The following is a 13,291-nucleotide window of genomic DNA, read 5'->3' as shown; positions in this document are numbered from 1 at the left end:
CACAGCAATAAAATGGAATGTAAAAGAATAGGGGAGAGAGATGCAAACACAAAATAACATGCTGATATGTTATCGAAAAGGAAACCAAAGAACTAGGTGAAAACCCTCTCCACCGCCCTCCAAGCTATAATCAATCCACTAAACAATCAGATAGAATACATGGGTTAGCAAGAGACCCTCCAAGCATAATTTACCCGATGTACCTAAGCTCCCCAAGCCCTTACTCCAACAAGGCTTCTCAGAACTGTGTCTTGTCTAGCTCTCCGGATCCCGCAACAAGCTCCATGTTGCATCTACCATCTTTGGCTTCTTCCAATGCTTCCCAGCAACACCAAACTATCACTTGACACTCTGAAAGGGTGTGGTAAGTGTTTGGGCTATCAACCTCTCAATGGTATAGAAATGGAGAGGTAGGAGTTGAGGAAATTCACAAGCATATGTGTAGAGATATATGGGTATAATAATCTCTAACTCTCAAGGCTTGAGGCTAGGGTTTTCTCTCAGAAGTACCCCTCAACATTTGTAGGTAATGTGGATATATATTGTGTGGGTACAGAAAGTGTATATCAAATAGCACAGTTTGGCAAAACAATATGTTTCGCGGGTGTCACGCGGGAAGGCCTTACCCGCGAGATACTCGTGAAACACAGCTGTCTCCATCTATATTGACTCTTTGCATTCCAATCATGTGCAAGGCACATGCTTCACTTCACGAGATGCTTAGTCATGAAATACCCGCGAGAACTCTTCTAGTTTCAATTGCTTGAGTCTTCACACACTCTCTCTCTAACACACAACCCTTACAATCAAATCCCACAATAAATACAAGGTACAAAAGATTGAATATAATTACAATCAAATTTGGCACGGAATAAAAGCCAACAAAATACATATTTGTAAATCACAACTTTACATTATGTATTGACATGAAAAATAAGTACAATTACTACTAACTTTAGATATAATAATTTACACCATTATCCATATCAAGCCATTCACAAGTGCAAACTTTTAACACAATTGTTACTAACTCAATACAACAAATGACCACATCAATATCTATATCAAGTTCAAGATAAGTACAAAACTTTAAGAAATTGTTACAAACTTTACATAACATAATCCACATCATTATCCATATCAAAATCAAGACAAGGGCAAAGTACACAATTGTTACTAATATTCTACTCATTATAATCCACATCATTATCCATATTAAGTTCAAGATAAGCACAAAACTTTAAAACAATTGCTACTTAGATGACTCATCATAACCCACATCATTACCTATAAAGATTCAAAGAAGCATAAAACATTTAAAACAATTGTTATGAACTCTACATATCATAATCCATATCATGATCAACATCAAGTATGTCATGCTCTTCATTTTAATTAGTGTCTCTTGAAGTTCCACCTTCATGAACAACCTTAGCTTCAACATCACCCATACAATACTCAATATTGTCTTCAACATTGATAGGGACAATATCAACAATCGCTTCTTGTTGGAATGCATCACTATCTTCTATATTTTCATTGGATTCTCCACCCCCAACTTCTAGGACATTAAACACTCCCCTATGTTGGATGCATTGCACAATTTGCCAAGGTTCACCCAATTTGGTATCTTGATGGTAGAAAACTTGTTTCGTTTGACTAGGAAGTATAAAAATGGTCATTTTGATACCACCGACTTGTAACATCAATGCTTGTGCAATGTGCATCGGTTCTTATCGTTCTCCTTTGACCATTGTTTCTAGTATTATTCCAATACAACAACCCACTACAAAACCAATTTTCAACATTATAAGTATAGAGTTTTTTAAGTACTTAAACAAATTTTACTTACTATGCTCAAGAACAAATGTTACTTACTATGCTCAAGCAAAATGGACACCTTTAAGAAAAAAATCTAAAGTTATCACAAACAATGAGTATTTAACCTAGAAAAGAAAAGTCTAATTTATAAAGAGATTATCAATACACTTACTAGCTATATCATCACTACTAGCAATAGCATATAATACTCAGTGTTATAGCATAATGCTCAATATAAGTATTTAAGTAGAAAACATCTCAAAAAAGGACAACTCATGCAAAATGTATTCTAACATCTAAGTCTATAAGCTACTTAGATAAAGTCATTTCTCATTCATGAATGCTATTATCTATATTAATACTTAAACAAATATATATTGTACAATCAAATACTCCCAATATCAATTTATACCATCTTATAATACCATGCAAACCACCCGCTTGCTCTATTTCAATAATCCACCATAATACCAATCATCAACATTACAATATACAACATTTACAAGTATTGAAAAAAACATTAATATAATCATACAAAAGTAACTCAAAAATATCCATCCACAATTCCAAAAAATAAGAAACACTCCCAATATGATATTGAACCACCTTATATCACCATGCAAGCCACCCAATTGCTTCAACACAACAACCCACCACAATACCAATTCTCAACAAAACAATATATAATGCTTACAAATATTGAAAACAATTAAATAATATCCATCACATATAATTCAATAATATCCATTCAAAATTCCCAAAAAAAAAAAAAAAAAAAAACACTGCCAATATTATTTTAAACCACCTTATAACACCATGCAAGCCAACTGCTTGCTCCAACATAACAACCCACCACAAAACCAATTATCAACATCACAATATATAATGCTTTCAAGTATTGAAAATAATTAAATAATATTCATCACATATAAATCAACAATATTCATCCACAATTCCAAAAAATAAGAGACTCTCCCAATATAAATTTAAACCACCTTATAACACCATATAAGAATTCAATAATATCCATTTAAAATTCAAAAAAAAAAAAAAAAAAAAAAAAAAAAAAAAAAAAAAAAACACTTTCAATATGATTTTAAACCACCTTATAACACCATGCAAGCCAACCGCTTGCTTCAACATAACAACCCACCACAAAACCAATTATCACCATCACAATATATAATGCTTTCAAATATTGAAAATAATTAAATAATATCCATCACATATAAATCAACAATATTCATCCACAATTCCAAAAAATAAGAGACTCTCCCAATATAAATTTAAACCACCTTATAACACCATATAAGCCCCCGCTTGCTCCAATACAACAACCCACCACAAAACCAATCATCAACATCACAAGTATAAAGTTTTTTAAGTATTTAAACAAATTTTACTTAATATGCTCAAGCTGAGTGTACACCTTTAAGAAAAAATCTAAAGTCATCACAAACAATGAGTATTTAACCTGCAAAAGAAAAGTCTAATTTATAAAAAATGTATCAATAAACTTACTAGTTATATTATCACTACTAGCAATAGCATATAATGCATAGTATTATAGCATAATGCTCAATATAGGTATTTAAGCAGAAAACATCTTTAAAAAAAAAAAAATAAAATAAATAAATAAATAAATAAAAAACCTTTTTTTCAACAAATGGATAACAAGTTAGTAGCTTCACAAAAAAAAAAAAACAAAAAAACAAAAAAACAAAAACAAAAAAAAAAAACAAAAACAAACAAAAACAAACAAAAATATACATGACCAAGAACTAATAGAATCAAAGAATCCCAAGAGAAAATAAAATTACATACATCCAAAAGCCTGTTTCAACAAATGATAACAAATCTTAAAATTATAATGCTCAATAGCTTCACCACAAAACAAAAACAAACAAAAATATACATGACCAAGAACTATTAGAATCAAAGAATCGCAAAGAAAATAAAATTACACACATCCAAAAGCCTGCTTCAACAAATGATAACAAATCTTAAAATTATAATGCTCAGTAGCTTCACCACAAAACAAAAACAAACAAAAATATACCTAACCAAGAACAGTTAGAATCAAAGAATCCCCAAGAGAAAACCACTTTCTATCATCATCCAAACCTGACAAAACAAACAATAGAGAACTAAAATTTACAAAATTTAAAAAATGCACTCTAAAATCACACAAAAACCAACTACAAGTAACTAACACAAAAACCCATTAAAAGTAACTAAATACTATAAACTCATACTTACATTTACAGGAAAAAGACTCAAAACCCATATCATTTAATCAAATCCAAACCAAATTATAAAAAATAAATAATAATAAAAAATAAAAAATAAAACCTTACATAGTTGAAATCAGTGGAAGGAGAAGATAAGGGAAAGGGGGAGACAGAGGGAAGGAAGAGGGGAGGAAGTAGAGGAAAAGGGGGTGGAAAGGGGGAAAGAAGGGAGGAGCGGTGGTGGAGGAGAGAGGGAGGGGCGAATTAGCGGCCGCAGTTGTGAGGGAGGGAGTGAGAAGATAGTGGAGGAAAAAGGGGAAAGAGAGAGAGAGAGAGAGAGAGAGAGAGAGAGAGTAATATTGTTGAAGTGTTTGGTGGGAAGTGAAAAAAAAAGTGTTGAAATATGTTTAAAACCTTTAGTGATGACTTGTATTTCATCATTATTGGCTATCTTTAGCAACGGACTTAGATTTATCGCTGATAATGATATCAGTAACTAATATTTTTAGCGATGACTAGGTTTTCGTCGCCGATAATGATACTTGTTATTCATGATTTTTTTTAGCAATGACTTATTTTCGTCGCTATTTGTCAAATTCAGCGATGAAATGGATTTCGTCACTAATAGTGTTCCCAACAACCCCTTTAGTGACGAAATTTTTTGTCACAAAAAACTTAAACTTTTAGCGACGAAATAATTCATCGTTGTAGATTAATTTAGTTTCGCAACCACATTTTTGTTTGGTGCCCTTAATATAACACAACATATAGTGACAAAAGTATCATAGTTATTCTGTCATACTGTATTTCTTACTATAACATCTGTAACAGTTGTTCCTACCGTGGGCATACCATACACTCAATACTTCTGCCAAGACGTGTCCATATCGAGATGGCTCAACTTGTGCACAAACTGGCCTAAAGTGTGATTCATTTAGGCCAACCCCAACCCTCTTACCTTAGAATCATGGGTTGCGGTACAATAGAAGAACCCAAAGTCCAACAACATAAAAAGGCACACCACATTTAAATTGGCGACTCCACTGGGGAGTTAGGAAACGGATAGGGAAAGCAAGTAGATCCCTTACAAGTTATGCCCCCAAGATCAAAGGCAACACAAAATATGAGTGTCATGCCATCATAGGCGGGAGTAGAATGTCTTGCTGCAAAAGCCAGAGTCGACAAATCTTTCTTGCAAGACACCAATGAGATTACTTTTAACAAATGAAGACATGGAGGTGGGGTAATCACACCACAGAAGGCCCCTCTACTTAGCAGCCTCCATAAACCAAATCCCCATTAAGAGAGCTTTGGTTGATACAAGCACTTTAGTGAACCTCATCCCACTCAGCACACAACAAGCAGCAAGAATTCTAAAAGCAAGATTCAAAGATGCCCAATGGAAGTAACGGGATTCGGAGGAAGAGGCAAATATACCATGGGTCACATACAACTATGGTTGAAGGTGGGCTCGATAGCCTTTTTAGCCCATTTCCATGTAGTAAAGATAGAAGTTTCCTACTGCGTACTGCTGGGAAGGTCATGGCTACACAAACATTGCTTAATTCCATCTACCTATCACTAGTGCATGAAAGGGAGATTGAATGGCAGGATGATACAAATTGCAGTAAATCCATCCCCATTAAAGCAGGCAAAGGCCCATTTGGTCAAGACTATGTTTTACGTCGAATGGGCACCGTTTGGAGAAAGTTTGATATCCAAGCCGTAAGGCACCTTTGTCCCCATGTGGGAGGACATCCAAGACAACCTAGAGCCTAACTTAAGGGTGTTGCTGATGTAGAAGAAGAAAAGTAAAGAAACACCAACTTTGGAGCTAGACAATACGCCACGATGTGCCAAGGTCCAAACACTTGACAGCAGGATAGTATATAAATTATAAAGGTGTGCGAGGCCCACCTGCAGTATGCAAGGGGGTCCCGTAAGAAGGCCACAGCGTAAGAGCCTCTATGCTGTGTGGCCCAAGATGGTTCGGAGGAAGAAAGTGACATGGAAAGTGAAAGAGAGATTGTGGCAAAACAAGACATGCAAGTAACAGCGGAAGAAAAGTTAGATGAAATTGACTTGGGCACAGACCCACAAAATTCGAGACCGATTTCAATAAGCTCAAAGTTGTTGGAAGAAGGAAAGGTAGAATTAATCCTACTGTTAAAAGATTTCAAAGACATCTTTGAATGGGATTACAACGAGACGCCTGGGTTAGACCCAAGCTAGTAATACACACGCTTAATGCGGATCCTAAGGCCAAGCCAGTGGCTCAGCCTGCTAGGGTGTTTCACAATGAAATAGAGAAGCAAATAGTGAAGGGGGTGTAAAAATTATTAGCGGCTGGTTTCATCAAACCAATCCAACACCCATGGTGGTTGTTCAACATTGTCCTTATGAAAAAGAAAAATGGGCAGATACAATGCTGTGTTGATTTCAGAAATCTTAACCGGGTCTACCCCAAAGATAGGTTCCCATTACCCAACATGAATAGACTCTGCCATAGGAAATGCCATGTTTTCTTTCGTGGATAGGTTCAGTGGGTACAATCAGATTCGAATGGCATCGAAGGATGCCAAAAAAAAAAAAAAGTGTTTTTAGAATGTCTATCGAGAATTTTTATTGCACAGTGATTCCCTTCAAGCTAAAAAATGCTGGCACAACTAGTTAGTGCACAATGACCGCAATATTTCATGACATGATGCACCAAGAACTGGAGGACTTTATGGATGACATTGTGGTGAAATCAAGAAGGTAAGAAGATCTTGTCAAGGTGTTAAGAAAGGTATACGAAAGGTGCATAATTTTCAAGCTAAGAATGAACCCACTAAAATGCACCTTTGGAGTGTTTTTCGGGAAATTTCTAGGATTTCTGGTCCACAGCAGAGGGATAGTCAAAGATCTAGCCAAGGTAGCAGCAATAGCGACCATGAAGCTACCAACCATATTCAAGGAGTTGAAGAGTTTCTTAGGCAAAGTCTCCTACATCAGGAGGCTTATCCCTAGTTTAGAATCCATCACTTCGGCTTTTACGAAGTTACTAAAGAAAGGACAAGGCTTTGAGTGGGGGCAAACACAACAGACAGCTTTTCAAAAGCTACAACAGATTATCATGTACCTTCCTATGGGCAAGCCCCAGTTCGCAGGAAACCGTTACTGCTTTACCTAGCCTTAAGCTCATCTACCATTGGGGCTTTGATAGCCCAAAAGGATTGAGGTAGCATTGAACAACCAATGTACTACATAAGTTGTGCCTTGAGGGACGCAGAGACCCGTTATGCCATAGCAGAAAGGGTATTCTTGGCAATTATCTATGCATTGCAATGACTACACCATTACTTCCTAGCTTACAAGGTACATTTAATGATGAAATCTCATGCGATTAAAGCTCTTCTTCGACAACCCATTCTATTTGGCAGTATATCTCAATGGCAATTACAGTTATCACAGTATGGCCTGAAAGTGGGAATGACTAAAGTGGTGAAAAGCCAAGCCATAGTAGACCTGTTGGCTTAATTCCCAAGAGAAGAGGAATTCCTGCTAGATAATGAGGTACTGGGAGAAGTGGCTACAACAGAAGTGGCCAAAGAACAATGAGTCATGAAGTTTGATGGTTCCTCTACAGCAAACTCAGAAGGCGCAGAAGTGGTCCTTTATCATAATGGTGAAGAGACCGTGGCACTCTTATTCAAGTTAGAATTTTCATATTCAAACAATACAGCAAAATACGAGGCCTACCTAACGGGGTTGGCAATAGCCCTCGAGATTGGGATTAAACACTTAAAGGTGATAGGCAACTCCAATCTGGTAGTCTGCCAGGCTAAAGGGAGATTTTCTTTAAAGGAACCAAGTCTATCCCCGTATATTGGCCCAAAGGATGAAGGAAAAGTTTTACACATTTAAAATAGAGCATGCTCAGAGGAGCGAAAATCGATATGTGAATGCATTTGCTATGTTGGGCTTACAGATAGCCTTTGAAAGGAGCAGTATCAGATTTAAGATCAACAAGCGAAAGGAGTCCATAATTGCAATACTCCAGGAAAGGTTTCAAGAGAAGCAAAGATGCGAGGAGGCTTGGACGATTCCCATCAGGGAAGCCCTATTAAAGGAAGAAGACGTGGCAGAATTGAAGACATTAAAGGACTTTATCCTAATGAAAGGGGAGTTGTATCACAAAATGTCAGGAGGAATTCTGTCAAGATGCATAGGGCATGGAAAGGCACAAAGAAAGCTGAAGGAAGTGCATAGTAGGACTTGTGGGTTCTGCAGTAAGATCAGTCTATACCCAGATTGTGGGTTCTGCAGTGAGATCAGTCTATACCCAGATTGTAGAAAGCGTATTTCTATTGGCCAACGATGGGCAAAGATACAGACTTGACCCAAACCCAGTTCAAAGCTTGCCACCTAGCTATAGATAGGGAAGAGAGCTGTGTCGTATTTACCACAGAGGATTGGAGAAGCCCATTCATAGAATATTTGACAGAATGCGTCCTACCACAGAAGCATGGAAAAAGGTATAAACTCAGGAAGCTAGTAACCGGCTACTTTCTACATTAGGGAGATCTTTTTAAAAAGGGATATGATGGGGGCCCACTACGGTGTTTAGGTCTAGAAGAAGATGGCAATATGTCGAAGGAAGTGCATGCAGGAGAATGCGGAGAGCATCAAGGGAAGAAGTTGTATTGGTGCATACTACAAATAGGCTACTGTTGGCCCACTATAAAGAAGGATACAGTAGAATTTGTGAAAAAGTGCCACAATTGCCAAGTGCAAGCCAATTTGATCCATACTCACCCATAAAACTTACATAGTATGGTCACTCCATGGGCCTTTCACAATTAAGGGCTTGATTTGGTAGGACCAGTCAATCCACCTTCCCATGATTACATATGGATCCTCATGGCCACAAAATATTTGACTAAATGGGCAACGGCAATACCACTCTGTAAAGCCACCGGAGGTGTTATGGCAAATTTCATTAAAGAAAACATAATTGTTTGATTTGGTAAAGCATCACCGGTCATCGCCTTATTACCCGCAAGGGAATAGGTAGACAGAAGCAACGAACAAAACCCTCATCAGGATCATTAGCAAGATAAGCCAGGACAAAGGAGATTAGGAAACGCATCTGCCAGACACACTTTGAGCTTATTGAAGCTCGCCCAAATCTACCACATGATTCTCTCCCATCTCCTTAGTGTATGGAATAGAAGTGGTGAGCCCAAAAGAAGTAATAATACATTCTTTAAGGGTTATGCAAACACAAAGGAAGGAAAAGGAAAAGGAAGTCTTTATGGTAAAAAGGTGCGAGGACCTAGAAGGGTTGGACAAAAAGAAGGAGGAAGCCCAAGTGCGTAGCCGTAGATATAGGCAAAGGATGACTGAAACTTATGGCAGGACAATTAAAGATAGAATGTTCATAGAATGATAGCTCATATTAAGGATAGCAGACCATGTCAGGTGAGGTATGGCAAAACCATCAAAATTCTCACCAAAATGGGAAAGACCCTTTGTGGTCAGGGGAGCACATGTGGGTACTATCTTTTAGCCTAGATGGATGGAAAAGATTTAATGGACCTCATTAATGGCAAGTGGCTGAAACGTTATTATGCATAGGAAATATTATGTAATCATGCCTTTTCTTTTTTGTTTTTGTTTTTTTCCTCCAAGTGACCACCCTTGCAAAGGATAATGTCACAAGAAAGCATTGTAGCACATTTTACTTATAATTCATGATTAAAAGCAAAAGGAAAAAGTAATGAAGATCATGAAGTATTAGCAAAATATAATGTATCCTAAAGCATAATAGTAGCTATAACAGATGTAGCATGATAGATTACAAACTCAAATATATAAGTCATATCAAACTTATCAAAATAAGTGCTAGAGAAATAAAGTGTACTGTGTGGAGAGAAAAGGGGGAAAGAAATAAATATGGGGGAAGGAAATAAAGCTACATAATGGATGAAAGTTCAATCAAAGGCCTAAAATAAGAGTCTGATCCTCGAAACAGCTAGAGCCAATAACAACAGAAAGAAGACGCTCACAACGCGCCTTTAAGTCTGCCACCTACTTCTTCAAACTCTCAATGTGAGCATCAATGGCATTCACAATAGGCTAGACCTTCTTCATGAAGAGGGCCCGAGCAATCTTTCGCAAGTGATCCACCTAAAACTCTACAGTGAATCCAACCCTGATCAACTCCTGATTTAAAGCCCTCCACTACATGATCCACTCCACAGACACGGTGTCGATGAAGTTATACACAATATCGTTCATCACCCTCCCCAACTTAAGGAAGTGTTCCCTCGTGGAACGACCGAAAAGGAATCCCTACATAAAATCTCTATTATTGCTATAGACCACCTTTAAATAGGTACCTAGAAGCCATGAAAATCAACATAGAGAGATCTAACGCCCTGGAAGTCTGCAGGGTCAAGGTCATTAATCTCAGCCTAGTTGAATCGGGTAAAGTAGGAAGAGGCCTTACTCACAGGATCAGGAATGGTGGCAAAACTACTACCAACCTCAAACTGAGAGGTCATAGCCACTTTAACAAGAGACAAACCTAAAAGAGAACACAAGGTAGAGAATAAGCTTGTAAGGAATAAACGAAGTAACGAAATAAATGAAATGATGAAGGCTTTAATTGAAGAAGGTACGAAGGTGAGGAAATTACTAGGACCCATAGGAATGGGGGCTGCAGGTATTACAGAAACAGGGGTTGTAGGCATCGTGGGGTCTGCGGCAGTCTTGGGCTCCTCAGGCATGTTCGTGACTACAAGGCAAGAATAACATGCAAAGTGAATAAAGGGATATATTGAGAAATAACAGGGTCAAGGTCATTAGTCTCAACTTGGTCGAATCGGGTAAAGAAGGCAGCAACCTTACTCATAGGATCAGGAATGGTGGCAGAACTGCTACCAACCTCAAACCGAAAGGTTGGAGCCACCTAAACGGGAGGCAAACCTGAAAGAGAGTACAAGGTACATCATAAGCCCATAAGGAATAAACAAAGTAAAGAAATAAACGCAACGATGAAGGCTTTAATTGAAGAAGGTACGAAGGTGAGGAAATTACCAGGACCCACAAGAGTGGGAGCTGTGGGTACTATAGAAACAGGGGCTACAGGCATTGTGGGGTCTACAGCAGTCTTGAGCTCCTCAGGCATGTCCGTGACTGCAAGGCAAGAATAACATGTGAAGTGAATAAGGGTATATGTTGAGAAATAACAAGAAGAGATGAAAAAGAAGACTTAGTAAGAATGAAGGACACATACTCATAGCCTTGGCCTCCTACTCATCACCATCACTATCCTCGTTGGAATTAGAAACTCGTGTCTTCATGACGGGTTCATCCTCGGAGTCCTCAAGGACCTCCTCCGACCCCTCATCTGAAGACAAGTCTGCATCAGGTCCTCGAGTGGTAGAAGTGGGGATAGAAGATGTGGTGACCACCAAGAAAGAACCATCCTTCATTGCCTGGAAAGGGCAATGAAGGGATCGCTAATAGATATGACATGAGGGGTAGCAGGAAAGGTGCTCTCAATTTGGGATGCTCCTATGGGAGTAACTTCCTTTTGAGGAGTGAGGCTCTCAGCAGGTATAGGAGTAGACTCACCACTAACAACTCTCACAGCCTAGGTACTCTCCTTAGCAGGAATAGGCTCAGATGGAGGGACTAAAGCCTCAGTAGGAGCTCCCTGTACAGCAACAGCAAAAGTAGAAGCTATAGCCTCAGCCACGGCAACTACCCCGTCAAAGAAAGGGGAACCTCCTCACTCGTAGGGTGATAAATAGAGAGTGGTTCAGGATCAACCTAAAGGAAAAGTATTAAAGCAGAGAAAGTGATAAACAAACATGCAAAAAAAAAAAAAAAAAAAAAAAAAAAAGGAAAGAGAGAAGAAAAGAGAAAGTATATGGCAATATGTGATGGTGAAAGAAAATGAAGATGCATGTATAAATAAGGCAAAGGAAAGAAGTGTACCTCAAACTCAAGCTCAACAAGTAGTATAGGGCGAATGGTTGAAGTTTCCTCCTTGTGTTTAGATTGCAAAAGAAGAAAAAAAAAAACATGTGTATAGAGTTAGCCATAGGAAATCTTCATAAATAACTAAAATAAAGAAAGAATAAAATTTAGAGATAACATACTCTCCCCTCGGCAGTAGCAAATGGGGCTAGGGGAGATTTCTTCCATTTACTGCCATGGGTCCTGCTAGAAGGAGGAGCATCCACGGATGGCCTTGAAGCAAAATCCTTAGGCTTACTTACCATAGAACGTCTACTGAAACGGGTACGAGTAGAAGAAGGGGGAGAGCTTTCGAGAACTATGTTGCCAATAAAAGGAAGACCTCCCTTATATGGAACAAGATTAGAACAAGTCTCAGAAGAGTCATCACCTCTCTTAGCAGACTTAGGCTAAGCAGTCCAAGACACCAAGCCCTTCTTCGTAGGTGTAGGAAGGTTCACCACCTTCACCTTCTTCTCTCAACCCAGAGGAAACTCACCAACATACAAGTACCATCCTTCCTTTTTCTCTTGCCACTCAAATATAGCAGACAAACTCTACTTCCTAGCATATGCCACCACAAACTTAATGGGAAGCAACAACTATGGGTTGGTAGAAATAACAGTATGAAGACCCTTAAAAGGGATAAGGGAAAACCCACAGCCATCTAACAACTCTCGGCTAAAAGAAGTCATCATGGCCTGCCAATACTCATGCATCTAAGTAGTGCAAAGGCCCTCCCTCTGGGAACTCAGAAATACTAACTGCTGTGAAGTGCCTACTCAAAAACTTAAAGGCACAAGGGCACAAGAAAGGCCAAACAAAAGTAGTAGACTCCAAGATAGCAGTGAAGTCATTGGGTATGTCCCGATCAAGCCCAAACTGCCTCCTCACTCTATTAGTAGAATTAATGAACATAGTGAATGCCCTCATCAGCCAGGTAAGGCAACCACCCAACATTAGTGGCTGCCAAGTATGTAATCCCCCTCTCATCAAAAGCAATCAATGGGGTGGTGGTCCCAGTAGTAGCCATAAAGAAGCCCATGGCCGAATCAACACAAGTGAATCTACTACTTAAGTCTCTATAAACTCTCCAAGAAAAGACAACTCCCTTATCAAAGAACTCTATAGTAGGGTACCCAAATGGCTTCAATGAAAAATCAAAAGCAAAACGCCACAAAAATCAGTAATCACCTTCGGACAAGAATGGTGCTTCTCCTTGGCAAAAC

The sequence above is a fragment of the Quercus robur genome, chromosome 3, assembly GCF_932294415.1.
Source record: "Quercus robur chromosome 3, dhQueRobu3.1, whole genome shotgun sequence".
Taxonomy (NCBI): domain Eukaryota; kingdom Viridiplantae; phylum Streptophyta; class Magnoliopsida; order Fagales; family Fagaceae; genus Quercus; species Quercus robur.
Note: the sequence above shows the minus strand (reverse complement) of the source record.